Source organism: Nannobrachium achirus (genome assembly GCF_963921795.1).
Source record: "Nannobrachium achirus genome assembly, chromosome: 6".
NCBI classification, from domain to species: domain Eukaryota; kingdom Metazoa; phylum Chordata; class Actinopteri; order Myctophiformes; family Myctophidae; genus Nannobrachium; species Nannobrachium achirus.
In genome coordinates this window covers 13,120,436-13,134,840 of record NC_137815.1, presented here as the reverse complement: position 1 = coordinate 13,134,840, position 14,405 = coordinate 13,120,436, and the positions used below count along the sequence as shown (strand labels likewise).

Below are 14,405 nucleotides of genomic sequence, written 5' to 3'. Positions count from 1 at the left end.
AAAACCAGAGAAAGACACAACGGTCAGAAATGGGACTTTGTGAGGTAAGAAGGTGCTAGTGGGACCCCAAAAAAAGGTTTTAAAATAGGAAAAGTGAAATTTCATGGTGTATCACCTTTAAAGCAGTGCCATGATTTATTTCCCCCCAAAACATGATTATCAGGTATTATGATTATACTAGGAGGAAGATTTATTCCAAAATAGTGTATACAGAAAGAGTTAAAATTTGGTTTTTATGTGGCCACACCCACCAGTTCATTAAGTATGCCTGGTTGTCTTGGTGGGTGGTGACCCAGCTGAAGTTAGCCACACCCACAGTGTTGGGTGAATGGTAAAAGGGGAGGGGATGATTATAATGATGTCGTTTTATCTGTGTTTTTCGATCTGCACTTTTGACCCACAAGGTGTCAGCCTCCAGAAAGAAATTGAAAATACAAAGGGAACACCAGGGGGTCTAATGAAGTACTGTCAACCTCATAGACACAACCTCTTTAAAAAATGTCTCCTTGAACTTCCAAACATCACTTCATTGTTGTTGTTCAAGTCATTGCTGATGACCAAATAAATGCCTGCCTTTTTTGTAAATGAGACTGTGAGAGGAAACTGGGAGTTTATTGTGTGGCCTCCAAATCTAAGGTCTTGAGCTCTTTATTGTATAATTAGTTCCGATCGTTGGCTTCAACTGGCTTCACCGATCTGCAATCAAGCTTAAAATAAGGGGAATTCTCTCCGAGACAGGTTCACCCTCTCTCTATTGGTGTCAGTTTTTGCCATTTCCCGTACAGTTCCAGTAAAGTAGGCTACAAGCATTTCTTTAGATGAGCTGATATATTCTCTCTTTTGTTGGAAACCCAGTGGGGTTTGATGAACTGAGATGTCCACAATCCTATGCAGTTATCACTGTTGATTTATACCAAACATCCAACGCTCTGTTCCTGTTCTCTTTCTTCTGTGATCAGACGGCTCTGTCGAGGAAAATAGACAGAAAGTACTGAACTAGCCCACTCAGAACGGGTACACATTATTGTGTATTATTATTTTATGCTTTAATTATGAAAAAATAGCAGATATACAAGCTCACAACGTGGCACCGAGTGCCGCGCTGCGAGCTTGTACATCTGCTATTTTAGAAGAATTGTGAAAATTAGAATTTTGACCCGATTCTATAAGTGTCTTTTGAATCCTTCAAAGGTTTTTTTGAAAAACCCATGTTTCTATGTCAGCAATCTGGCCAGCCATCGTCAAAGAAAAGGTCCTTTTCACTTAACTGGAGCTCACTTAGTCTGTTCTTGAGAGACTATGTCAGCGTTTCTCAAACCTTTTCATGTGAAGGACCCCCAAAATGATATTTATTTGGCCACGGACCCCCATCTCAAAATATTTAGTTCCAGGGACCCCCCAGAAGCAAAATTTGAGTTAAAAATGTTTGCTTTAAAAATACATATATTCAAAGATTTGCACATAATTTTCACATAATTTTCACAACTTTCAAAAATAGCAGATCTACAAGCTCTGTGAGCCTGTATATCTGCTATTTTTTAACAGTTAAAGCATCCAATCATTTTAGGCCCAAATGGGCTAGTTACGGGGAAGTTTTGAGATGTTGGCCGCTGTGGAAGTTGGACAGGATTACGGAGAGACAGACAGACAGACAGACAGACAGACAGACAGACAGACAGACAGACAGACAGACAGACAGACAGACAGACAGACAGACAGACAGACAGACAGACAGACAGACAGACAGACAGGGGAGGGGCAGTCTGAGGGATGAAGTGTGAGAGTGATGCAGGTAGTATTGGGTCTGAGAGGCAGAAGTGTTTTGATTGACAAGATGTTGACAGTTGGAGAAGTTCTCTCCAGAGGGCAGGCGGGAGATGATGCACAGGGTTCCCACGGTCATGAAATACCTGGAAATATTTTTAAATTAGAAAAATATTTTTCCAGTACTGGAAAAGTTTTGGAATTGATCAAGGGTCCTGGAAGGTCCTGGAAAAAATAGCTATGTCTTTGGTTATTGATTTTGAAAAAAAAAAAAAATAGCTTTGTCTTTGGTTATTGATTTTGTTAATGCCTCTGAAATGACAAATTAAACATTGGCCAAATTGTCAAATATTAGAGGCAGAAATTGTGAAAATAGACGATTTACATGCTCACATGTTGTGAGCCTGTAGATCGGCTATTTTCACAATAGAACCATGTTATACAAAATTCCTTAACTCTTAGTGCTCGTCAGGGTGCCGGGGTCACCAGTTAAAACATGATTATTTTGGAGGTCACGGCCTGAAAAGGTTGAGAACCACTGGCATACACTACCTGTCTTTGGGCATTGTGCATAGGAGTAAGCGACTCGTTATTGAGCTGAATTATTGTTATATAGTCCTGGAAATCGAGTTAAATATTCTGGAAAAGTTTTGGAAATTAATTGGTAAAGATGTGTGGGAACCCTGGATGCAGGTCACAGGGAATGTGAACGCACCTGTCTGATTGGCATGCATGTACATGTAAGCCTGTCACGATTACTACATAATCGCCTAATCACAATTATTTGAGATAATCGCTATCATTTTTGATAATCGTTTCCGTGTTCCATGCTTCAACAGTTTCCTAAAATAGCAGAAATAGCTGATTTACAAGCTTTTGTAAGCTTGTAGATCAGCTATTTTTTCTCGTAAAATAATAACCTCTTTTGTACTTATGATAGTGGTGTGGAAAAGCAGCGAGAATAGCCGTGGCGTGTTGTGATTGTAGATCAACTACTTTTGCTCTTTTTAATTATATGTCCAAAATTATTGACACCAGATTGAAAGGGGTTAGTATTTCTATTTCCATTCATAAATATTTGTCTACAAGAATAATTATTCAAAATATTAAGTGAATAAATAATAGCTAGTTCTTTTTTTCCCCCCATTTCCTGAAAAGTAATGGTTTTGGACATACAATATGCAATTTGAACCTCACATCATTTTAAGATGAAAAATGTTGTGTTGTTGTGTATTTTGCAGTTATAGTTTGATAACGTGTACTGTACTTGACTTGAATGAATGAATTGACGTCTCCCCACACATAGTAATCACAAGCTGTGCTGTTGTTTACGTGCTCAGAGTTTAAAACAAGTGCAATGCTGTTGTGTAAATGGACTGCATTTACATAGCTATTAATTGGTAATGTCAAGTCAAAACCGCTTTGTCTTTTCCATCTTGTCCACATTCGTCCACAGATTCTGCCCTTTTAGCTCCCTCCATTTCACGCCTCCTCTGTCTATATTTTCCTCCCGTTTCTTCTCTTTTCTTTCTCCATTCTCCCCTTGCTTCTTGAGTCCCCATATCTCCCACACTAGGGGTGTAACGATATAGTAACTGAATCGAAAAAACAATTTTAATTTGCAATGATCTACTATATCGTTTGCAAAAGCAAAATATCGTACCGTTTTATAATGCTGTAAGTAAGCCTTGCCAAGCCATGAGGCCCATATGACTCGGGCGAGCCATGAGGCTCATAGGGCAGGAGCCTATCTGCTGTTTCTGTATCGTGAGGCAGCTTGATGTACAAGTACACCCCCTGGACATGACGCGAGCATGTCGCAGGGACTTACCCCCAATCCAACCCTTGATGCTGAGTGCCAAGCAGGGAGGCACTGGGTCCCATTTTTTTGAGTCTTTGGTATGACCCGACCGGGGTTTGAACCCCGTTCTCCCAGTCTCAGGGCAGACACTCAAACTACTAGGCTACTGAGCTGGTGCGATTTAAAATGCTGTAATCGGTGTCGAATCCTTTCGCAAAGCAAATAATTGATTGTATGTAAACTAAATATTTGTGCCTTGTATTTGCAATTTCAGTCTAATTTTAAGAGTCTAATTACCTTCCCATACCCATCGTATCACTGTTAAATATATGGTTACAACCCCTGTCCCACACCCTTCCACTCTATCTCACCAAAGCTGCACTCTTTCTGAAGAGAAAACTCCAGCCATAGGAGCCACGCCAGTGTCCTCGTTTTCCCTTTTTTGATCAGACACCAGGGGGGGAATAAATGAGCGGAGCGAGCGAGAGTGGAAGGTACCTGTACCGCGCCGCCCCGCTCCCAGCAGGGCCCCCGCTTGATGGACGGAACAACTGTGCCAGCCACCCCTCCCTTTTTCCACTCCCCGAGGGACCGGCCTGTCACACGGAAAAAGACTGATGTTAGGCTGGGAGTTTTCCCGGCGCCCGCCGCTACCTGCTTCTGTGACACGCTTTCGAAAAGAGGAGAGAGAGAGAGAGAGAGAGAGAGAGAGAGAGAGAGAGAGAGAGAGAGAGAGAGAGAGAGAGAGAGAGAGAGAGAGAGAGAGAGAGAGAGAGAGAGAGAGAGAGAGAGAGAGAGAGAGAGAGAGAGAGAGAGAGAGAGAGAGAGAGAGAGAGAGAGCGAGAGAGCTTGCATGGTAACGGGCTGGTTTTTAAAACTCAAGGTCATTAAATCATTCAGCACGGGTACGCATTATTGCGTATTATTATTTTATGCTTTAACTATCGAAAAAACAGCAGATATACAAGCTCACAGCACGGCACCGAGTGCCGTGCTGCGAGCTGGTAGATCTGCTATGTTTTGAAAAATCGTGAACATTTGAATTTTGACCCGATTCTATAAGTGTCTTTTGAATCCTTCTAAGGTTTTTTGAAAAAAAACTATGTTTCTATGTCAGCAATCTGGCTATAGCCATCGTCAAAGAAAAGGTCCTTTTCACTTAACTGGAGCTCAGTTAGTCTGTTCTTGAGAGACTACTATGTCAGTGGTTCTCAAACCTTTTCACGTGAAGGACCCCCAAAATGATATGTATTTGGCCACGGACCCCCATCTCAAAATATGTAGTTCCAGGGACCACCCATGAAGCGAAATTTGAGTTACAAACCTTCGCTTTAAAAATACACATATTCAAAGATTTGCACACATTTTCATGATTTCTCAAAAATAGCAGATCTACAAGCTCACGCTTTGAGCTTGTATATCTGCTATTTTTCAATAGTTAAAGCATTGAATAATTCTAGGCCCTAAATGGGTTAACATGGACAGGACGGCCTCGCTGACAGGCAGCACACGGCTAGCTCGGGGCCATGGCATGAGGAGCCCACTGGAGGCAGCGTAATCACTGCTATGACATGTGCACGCACACGCACACGCACACGCACACACCACACACACACACACACACACACACACACACACACACACACACACACACACACACACACACACACGCACACACACACACAGGTGCACAGGCACCACGAGTCCGTCCTCTCCTCTCCGAGGGCTTGTTGTCATTGTGTGCATTAGCAGGCTCTAAGGTCTCTCCTCCGCCGCTCATATAAAAGCCATGCATCTGAAATTGGCTGTAAATAGGCTTTGGAGGGCAAGGCAGGCCTGTCTCTCAAAGAGCGCTGATTCCTGTAAGCCGCTTAGCGCTTACCACCTCCTCATTACGCAGCCTTAACCTATTCATGTACTAGGGGGGTAACGCGTGGAATTATTCCTCACACATTCCCTCTTCTCATATTAGCATGATGCTAATCTGCCAAGTATACATATACAGTAGGATATTATTTGCTATCATAATATTTCTTTTTTGCATAAATGGAGCCTGCCTCATTATATATTTGCCTTTGGTGTATAGGCAGAGGTGTAAAGTAACTAAGTGCATTTACTCAAGTACTGTACTTACCGGTAAGTACTAAGTACAGTTTTGAGGTATTTGTACTTTACTTGAGTATTTCCAATTTCCAGTACTTTTCCTTCTACTCCACTACATCTCGGATGCAAATATAGTACTTTTATTAGTTACTAGTTACTTAATCCACTTTATACCTATTTTATACTATAGGCTATTTGAAAATAGCCGACCTATCGCAACGCGTTGTGAGCTTGTAGATCTGCTATTCAAACCTTTTGTACTTTTACTTTTGGTACTTTAAGTACATTTTAATGCCAATACTTTCATACTTTTACTCAAGTACATTTTAAATTCTGGACTTTCACTTGTAACAGAGACTTTCTATATTGCAGTATTGACACTTTTACTTACAGTATTTTCCGGACTATAAGGCGCACCGGACTATAAGGCGCACTGTCAATGAATGGTCTATTTTTGAACTGTTTTCATATATAAGGCGCACTGGACTATAAGGCGCACATAATAGACGCTACCGTTGCGTTATGTATCCAACAGATGGAGCTTGTCAATGTCAATGAATGATCCATATATAAGGCGCACTGGACTATAAGGCGCACTGTAGTTTTTTGAGAAAATGTAAGGCTTTTAAGTGCGCCTTATAGTCCGGAAAATACGGGTAAGTATAAAATGTGAGTACTTTTTCCACCACTGTTTCTAGGTTTCTAGCTTTACAGGTAAAACAATGCAATAACTCCAGTACAGTGACAGACACACATGCCATTGGTCTTTGGTTGAGTGTTTCTTTAAGTACACATTAATACCCATCGGTGACAGGGTACAGGGACTGCTGAGCTTAGACTTTGCTACTAGAAGAACATTTTAATATCAACTGTGCATCTGTGCAGCCTCTAGAATGGACTACCTGTGATTATATCCATCTTGTATATCGTCGTTCTCGGGTGGAAACCTTGTATGTCCAAAACCGTTCGTTTTGCATTTATCATTTTAAAAATGATTTAAACTAGTGAAAACAGCCGATCTACAAGCAGACAACGCCTCGCGGTGCGAGGCGTTGTCTGCTTGTAGATCTGCTGTTTTCACTACCTTTGTGCGAAGGCCTTGTATGACGAAGCAGGGCTTTACTTTGCGAAAAAAAAAAAACATACAAATGTGAAACTTGGAGATACGAGGTTTCTGCCCGACAGCGACGATACTGAGCAGCATGCCAAAGCCAAGACATTTACCGAGAGTTGTTGAGGTCAAGAGAGAATATCCATGGTTACGGCAGATTGGCATCAGCTAGCAAGAGAGACACTCAGTATGACATTTAGAATCCTGAAGGGCTGTAAAATAGTACTGGCCAGTGGCCACTACATAATGCCTGACTTTCACCCACTTTCACCGTTGGTCCTGAGTTTTTCAGTAAAAAAAGAAAAAAGACGCTAATACACTCTGTATGTAATTACGGACTGATTATCACCAGATGATTCACGGTGGTGCAATGGTTAGCACTTCGCCTCACAGCCAGAAGGTCCTGGGTTCGTTTCCCGCCGGGGGAAGCTGTGGGCGCTGGGGGCGTGTTCCTCCACCCCGCGTCATCAGCACCCACACCCAAGGTGCGGTTGGCGATAGGGCCTATCTGTGGTGAGTTTGCATGTTCTCCCTGTGTCTCCTTGGGCATAGGCCCTCACACAAAAACATGCAGTAGTCCTGGTTTCTATACTACCTCCCCCTAGCCAGCCGGGTGCTCCCCAATGTCCCCTGGCGCGGCAGAGGGAGAGCGGAAACCAGGACTACAGGTTAGGTAGTCACCGGGTGAGAAAAATGGGTTGCAAAAATCGTGGGATAAAAAAACATAAAAAAAAATAAATAGAAAAGGTGAAGAAACCGAGGGAAAATGCTATTTTTAGTGTGTGGAGAGACAGGGGCAGCAATGACTGTAAACTACTTTACAATTAAGCGTTTATGCCGTCCTATTTTTTAAGTTCAACAGTGTGGTGGAATTCAGATCAGTCAATAATCAATGAGAACATGAGGAGACAAGACAATGTATTAGGTGGTGGTGGTCAAGTTTATGTAACATGATATCATGGACAGAAGTACGATTAACACTCAAGTCAGTGGTAAGGTAGTTCTGCCAAGAGGCACTATTCAGGGATCACAGTTATACTGTACTCAAAAGATAAGCTAAAATGATTTTACTTGTTTATAAAGCTCTAAATGGTCTGGCACCTTCGTACCTCTATGACTGCCTCCATAGATACGTTCCAAACCGCCCACTCAGGTCTTCTAGTGCTGACCTACTCGATGTGCCTACAATGACATATAAACAATATGGTGAAGCAGCTTTCTGCTTCTACGGACCGACAGCTTGGAATAAACTCCCACTACACCTAAGACAGGCAGCCTCTATGAATAGCTTTAAAGCACAGCTCAAGACCTATTTCTTTACTCTTGCTTTTAGCTGAATTTTTAAATCCCTTTGATGCTATTGACGTCCACACTGTTCTGAAATTGTTCTTCAATGTTTTATGTTTTTATTCTTATTTTTCTGCTTTATTGTATTCATGTGTATTTTTTTTTCTGTTAAGCACTTGTGCTTCATTTTCTGCTCTGTAAAGCGCTTTGAGCTGCATTTCATGTCATGAAACGTGCTATACAAAAAAAGTTTTATTATTATTATTTATTATTACCAAAACAATAGCTACTCAGTCCTAGTGAGACATCTAAACTCTAACAAACTATCCTGTATCATTCATGATGTATAATTCGAACTAATAGCGTCAGATAGAATCAATCATGATATTATTATATCTACTACACCAGTCTTAACCCATTTAGGCCTAACCTATAGAATAGGGCTAAATCAGAAATTAGCCTACAAAACAAATATGTTGCTACATACTGTACATGTACTGTAAACCCCTCCCAAACAGCAAAATGTGTTCCCGGCCTGAATGGGTAAAGTGATCCCTGACTAATACGACAAATATGCCTTAATACATTATAATTGTCCTCTATAACTACAATGTAAAATTAAAAACACCTCAATTATTTTATTTATTCTAGAAATAGCTAATCTTTCACTCAATAGGGGAAATGCCCGTCGCAAGTTGATGATGTCATAAATGTCAAGTGTGATCTATCCCTATGGAATTTATGGCATGCATGTGAAAATGAAAACAAACTTAATACTTCCTATGGTTAATATGAGCATCAAATCAATATTTCAAATGTGTTTGTGTTTTTTTGCACATGCATTCCATAAAAATGACACATGACATTTATGACATCATCAACTTGCGACAGGCATTTCCCCTACTGAGTGAAAGATTAGCTATTTCTAGAAGAAATACAATATTTAAGGTGTTTTTAATTTTACATTGTAGTTATAGAGGACAATTATAATGTATTAAGGCATATTTGTCGTATTAGTCAGGGATCACTTTAAAAACCAAACACGTTTCAAACAATCTAATAGCAATGACTGTAAGAAAGGATCAAGGTCTGGGTAGGTGAACCCCGGACCCCCCAGGCGGTGGGGGGCCTCCGGACCCCCAGGCAGTAGTGGGGGGCCTCGGGGCTCCCTGTCCCGACCGCTTTCAATGACTGACTGTGATTCACAACTGGCAGCAATGTGCGTCTGTGTAACCATCTATATTTAGCGAATATATCCCTTTATACATCAACAATTCATGCACGTATTAACAGGCAACACCAGTCCCACTTATGCAATAGGCCCGCTCAATAATTGACGATCGCTAGTGGCTGTATTCTGCTGGTGTGATCTTGCCTCGCAGGGAATTTGAAATCTGTTTTTTAGAGTTTTGTTGCCATGCATTATGCACAGACTCGACGGTCTGATCTTGTAAATCAATCGCGATGTCCAAATCATCGCCGTGTAATCAGCCTCAAAGTCGCCATCATTTGTCCGAGGCTTAAAGCGTCTCCGTGGAGACTTCCCGCCGGTTCTCGACGTCGGATGTCTTTTTAATGAGGACTTCATATATACTCTGTGGCTTTAACCCGTTCAGAACGGGTACACATTATTGTGTATCGTTATTTGATGCTTTAACTATTGAAAAATAGCAGATATACAAGCTCACAGCGCGGCACCGAGCTTGTAGATCTGCTATTTTTGAAAAATTGTGAAAATTAGAATTAGATTTTGACCCGATTCTATAAGTGTCTTTTGAATCCTTCTAAGGTTTTTTGAAAAAAAAAATATATATGTTTCTATTTCAGCAATCTGGCCAGCCATTGTCAAAGAAAAGGTCCTTTTCACTTCAACTGGAGCTCAGTTAGTCTGTTCTTGAGAGACTACTATGTCAGTGGTTCTCAAACCTTTTCATGTGAAGGACCCCCAAACTGACATGTATTTGGCCACGGACCCCCATCTCAAAATATCTAGTTCCAGGGACCACCCCAGAAGCAAAATTTGAGTTACAAACGTTCCCTTTAAAAATACACATATTCAAAGATTTGCACACATTTTCACGACTTTTTCAAAAATAGCAGATCTACGAGCTCGCAGCGCGGCACTCGGTGCCGCGCTGCGAGCTTGTATATCTGCTATTTTTCAATAGTTAAAGCATAAAATAATGATACACAATAATGTGTACCCGTTCTAAATGGGTTAAGTCTGCGGCTAGATTAAGTACATGCCTGGGAATTGCTGTCAGGTGTCAGGGCGCCTCTCTGTCACCAGCGTCGGCAGCCCGGAGGCCGTCTCAGGAACGTCATTAGAAACAACTGGCTGTGTGTCTCTGCCATGAGGTGGACCCGTCTAACGAGGTCTCAGCCGTCACGCCGGAGCTCCACTGGAGGCAGCGAGGTGTCGCCGCCATGTCCCGGACACTTAACCCTGCAAGACCCGAATTAATTTCTACAGACCAAAAAATAAATAACAAAAAATCAGCTGGTGTTGTAGGAGTCCTAATCACAGGAAAATGTAATTTAAAAAAAATCATAATGTTTTTGTAAGGTTTTATAGCCATAAATCATAAATCATAAATCATGCTCTAATTTGCATTTATATTTGTCACAATATTAACATTAATGCACGTGTTCTAGACATTCTAATTATCACGAAAAAAAAATATTACAGGTATTTTACTTATGTTTTAGTGAGGAATAGCTTCAGCTAAAAAGTGAGATGTTGTTCGTCCAGACGCTGGAATTTCGTCTTCTCTGGGAGGTGTGAATGTCAGTCTCTGTGGGGGGTATTTATATGCAAATATCGTGGCCAATGGCATTGTAATACTAAACAATAGGATTTAATGGTGATGTTAATGTGAAAAAAGAACAGGAAAACTAATTATAACATTTTTTAAAAAATGATTTAAAAAATGATGCCAAAAAGCAACGCTGGGCCTTGCAGGGTTAAGCCCAGTCAGACCGGGTACGCGAGTCTGTGTACACTTTACATTTGAACCACTTTAAACCGTTATTTTAAATGCTTTATCTATTGAGAAATAGCAGATATACAAGCCCAGTGGCACTGAGTAGATCTGCTATTTTCGAGAAGAAAAAAAACAGTCTGTGAATATTTTTTGACCCGTTTCTATAGATGTCTTCTAAATCCTTCTTCTAAATCAGTGGTTCTCAAACTTTTTCCATGTTAAATAACCCCAAAATTACATGTACTGTATTTGGCAATGGAACACTATCCCAAAATATGTTGTTCCAGGGACCACCCAGAAGCAAATATTTGAGTTACAAGTGTTATATAAAAATATATATTCCAAAATCACGATTTTTCAAAAATAGCAGATCTACAAGCTCACAGCGCGGCACTCGGTGCCGCGCTGTGAGCTTGTATATCTGCTATTTTTCAATAGTTAAAGCATTAAAAAGAATTCTAGGCCTAAATGGCTTAAGCCTGAGTTATACCTGGCTGCGTGCGGGTGTCGCACACCAAAAATAGCCAATTTGTGAGCTTGTAGATCTGCTATTTTCGGAGCACGACCCTGGCCTGATGCAACCAAGCATAAACGAGGCATTATGTGGTCTGGTAACAGCCGTCGAGGTGCCATCATTAGAGGGGCCGGCAGGGCTATAAGCAGCTACACTGTAGGCGTGGACCACAGTGTAGTGTCAGGTGTAGCAGGTCAAATGGGTCACGTCAATTTGTTTCTGACAGCGGTTTGTTGTTCAGACTCAAGCTATAGTTTTTTCTTCTACAAAGTCTGGCGTTTGGTTCTGGAAACGCCAACGGAAAGAGGATCACACAACGCTTGCTGCTTATAGCGATGTTTGTTGGTTTCAATCTCAACGTTTACGCGAACGGGCCCAAACGTGTTTCCCCCTCCATATGCTCACCGCTAGCGTCGCCCTCCTGAACGCCATTATCGGTCAAGATAGAGGGAAAGGTTCACAAGGTTTCCTTTCGCCTGGATTCCTCTTCTATCATGGCTTCAATGAGGGAACATATCGTTTTTTCTTTTTTCTTTCTGACCTTTTCAGAGAATTGGAAATAGTAAAAGTTTACAAAGAGATGAACTTGTTTTATATCAGCTTTACCACTCCAATAAAGAGGAACTATGATGTCTAAAAATGTACTCCCCCTCCATACTCTACATAGCCTATAGCTAGCCAGTGCCATACTGTAGTCCAAGTTTCGCCAATTAGTTTTCCCCAAGGGCCGAATTATGTCTAGGGTACCAAGCCGAGGGACACAACATTGCAGGGGGCGACGGTGGCGTTCCTGCTACTCCAGCGATAATTCAGATATCGTCGTTGTCGGGTGAACATCTTGTATGTCCAAAACTGTTAGTTTTGCATTTATCATTTTAAAAATGATTTAAACTAGTGAAAACAGCAGGGCTTACTTTGCGAAAGAACGTACACATTTGGAGATACAGGTTTCCACCTGACTACGACGATATACTAGTGTTGTTGCTGCTCTTGTACCACCATTATTACTGGGGTTGGTGTGGGCCAGACAGTAGCCCACCGCGGGCCGCAAATGGCCCGCGGGCCACTTATTGGGGAACCCTGCTGTAGTCCAACTTACAATAAAGTGATGCAGCTTGGTATGCCATTAGAGGAGAGGTTACAATATTGCTGTAGTGCAAGAGAAAGTAATGAGCATGTCCTGGATCATCTGTTTTGTTTTGTAATCATTAGGACCCCTCATTAGTTTGGGGTTAAAAAAGAATCGCCCTTTTTGAAAGTGGTTAACTCTTCAAATTAAGCGCATTTCACTTTGTTGAATTAATGTTCTGAGCTCTGTCGTGTGCCAGCAGCAGATGTATAGGCTGTACTCTGGCCTCCATAGGAAGATGAAGACAGATCTAGTTTGTTTACCCATTCAGAACGGGTACACAGTATTGTGTATCATTATTTTATGCTTTAACTATTGAAAAATAGCAGATATACAAGCTCACAGCGCGGCACCGAGTGCCGCGCTGCGAGCTTGTAGATCTGCTATTTTTGAAAAATCGTGAAAATTAGAATTTTGACCCGATTCTATAAGTGTCTTTTGAATCCTCCTAAGGTTTTTTGAAAAACCCTATGTTTCTATGTCAGCAATCTGGCCAGCCATCATCAAAGAAAAGGTCCTTTTCACTTGAACTGGAGATCAGTTAGTCTGTTCTTGAGACACTACTATGTCAGTGGTTCTCAAACCTTTTCATGTGAAGGACCCCCAAAATGATATGTATTTGTCCACGGGCCCCCATCTCAAAATATTTAGTTCCAGGGACCACCCAGAAGCAAAATTTGAGTTACAAACGTTCGCTTTAAAAATACAAATATTCAAATATTTGCACACATTTTCGCGACTTAAAAAAAAAAAAAGAAAATCACTGGTTAAAGCATTCAATAATTCTAGGCCTAAATGGGTTAATTGGAAGTCTATGAAGGTACTTCATAGCATGGGCCAATTAGATCATCGCAGAGAGGAGAACAGCATGGCTGACTGTTCTCTCTATTCTGAAATATCCTCTCAGGTGAATATTTGGTCTCAATACTTAATAACAATCTACAGCAGGGGTGAGCAATTATTTTTTCCATGGGGCCACATGAACAACAGAAAATATTGTGGTAGGGCCGGGCCAAAAGGCAGTGCTCCCCGCAAGATGTGCTCCCTCGCAAACTAAACACACAGCTTTACCTCCGACTTCAGTAAACAAATACTCAGAAGTCCATTTTTTGTTGAAAACCCGGCATTCGGCATCGACTTTTCTTTTTTTTAGCCACTTTAGCCATTTTTGATGGGTAAGGTAAGGCAGGTCGTCTTGACGTGTGACCAGTCTGACCACCTGCTTGTTATTGAGACAACGATCCAATGATCTCACACACACACACACACACACACACACACACACACACACACACACACACACACACACACGCACACACACACACACACGCACACACACGCACACACGCACACGTGCTGATGTATGCATCGTGTCCATATATACGTGAATAAAAAAAAATCAAAATAAAAGCAATGCAGCTTTAGTCCATGCATGAGGTAAAATTAGAAAATGTGTTTATTTTGTAATTTGCCATTAACCCTACACGGGCCTAGCCTGGCTCCAGCCAATAGACCCGCCCACTCTCTGAGTGAACTGCTTCTCTTGGTCTGGATTTGTCATATGACGCGTCTCTTTCTACCGAAACCGATCGAAACCGACCAATGAAATCAATGCAATATGGAGGAGGGGTGCGTCTAACTTTTGAAAATCAACAGAAACAGTGGAGGGAGGGGTGGCTCACCAGAGTTCTTAATTGCCTCCTTTGAACTTC

At 41.5% G+C, this 14,405-nt stretch overlaps 1 protein-coding gene across 1 annotated transcript in view; it reads left to right on the top strand.

Annotated features, from left to right (window-relative positions):
* The window catches only part of suclg2 (succinate-CoA ligase GDP-forming subunit beta), a 276,376-nt gene that overhangs the window by 91,871 nt on the left and 170,100 nt on the right, over positions 1-14,405 (top strand). The gene's annotated exons all lie outside the window — the stretch shown is intronic.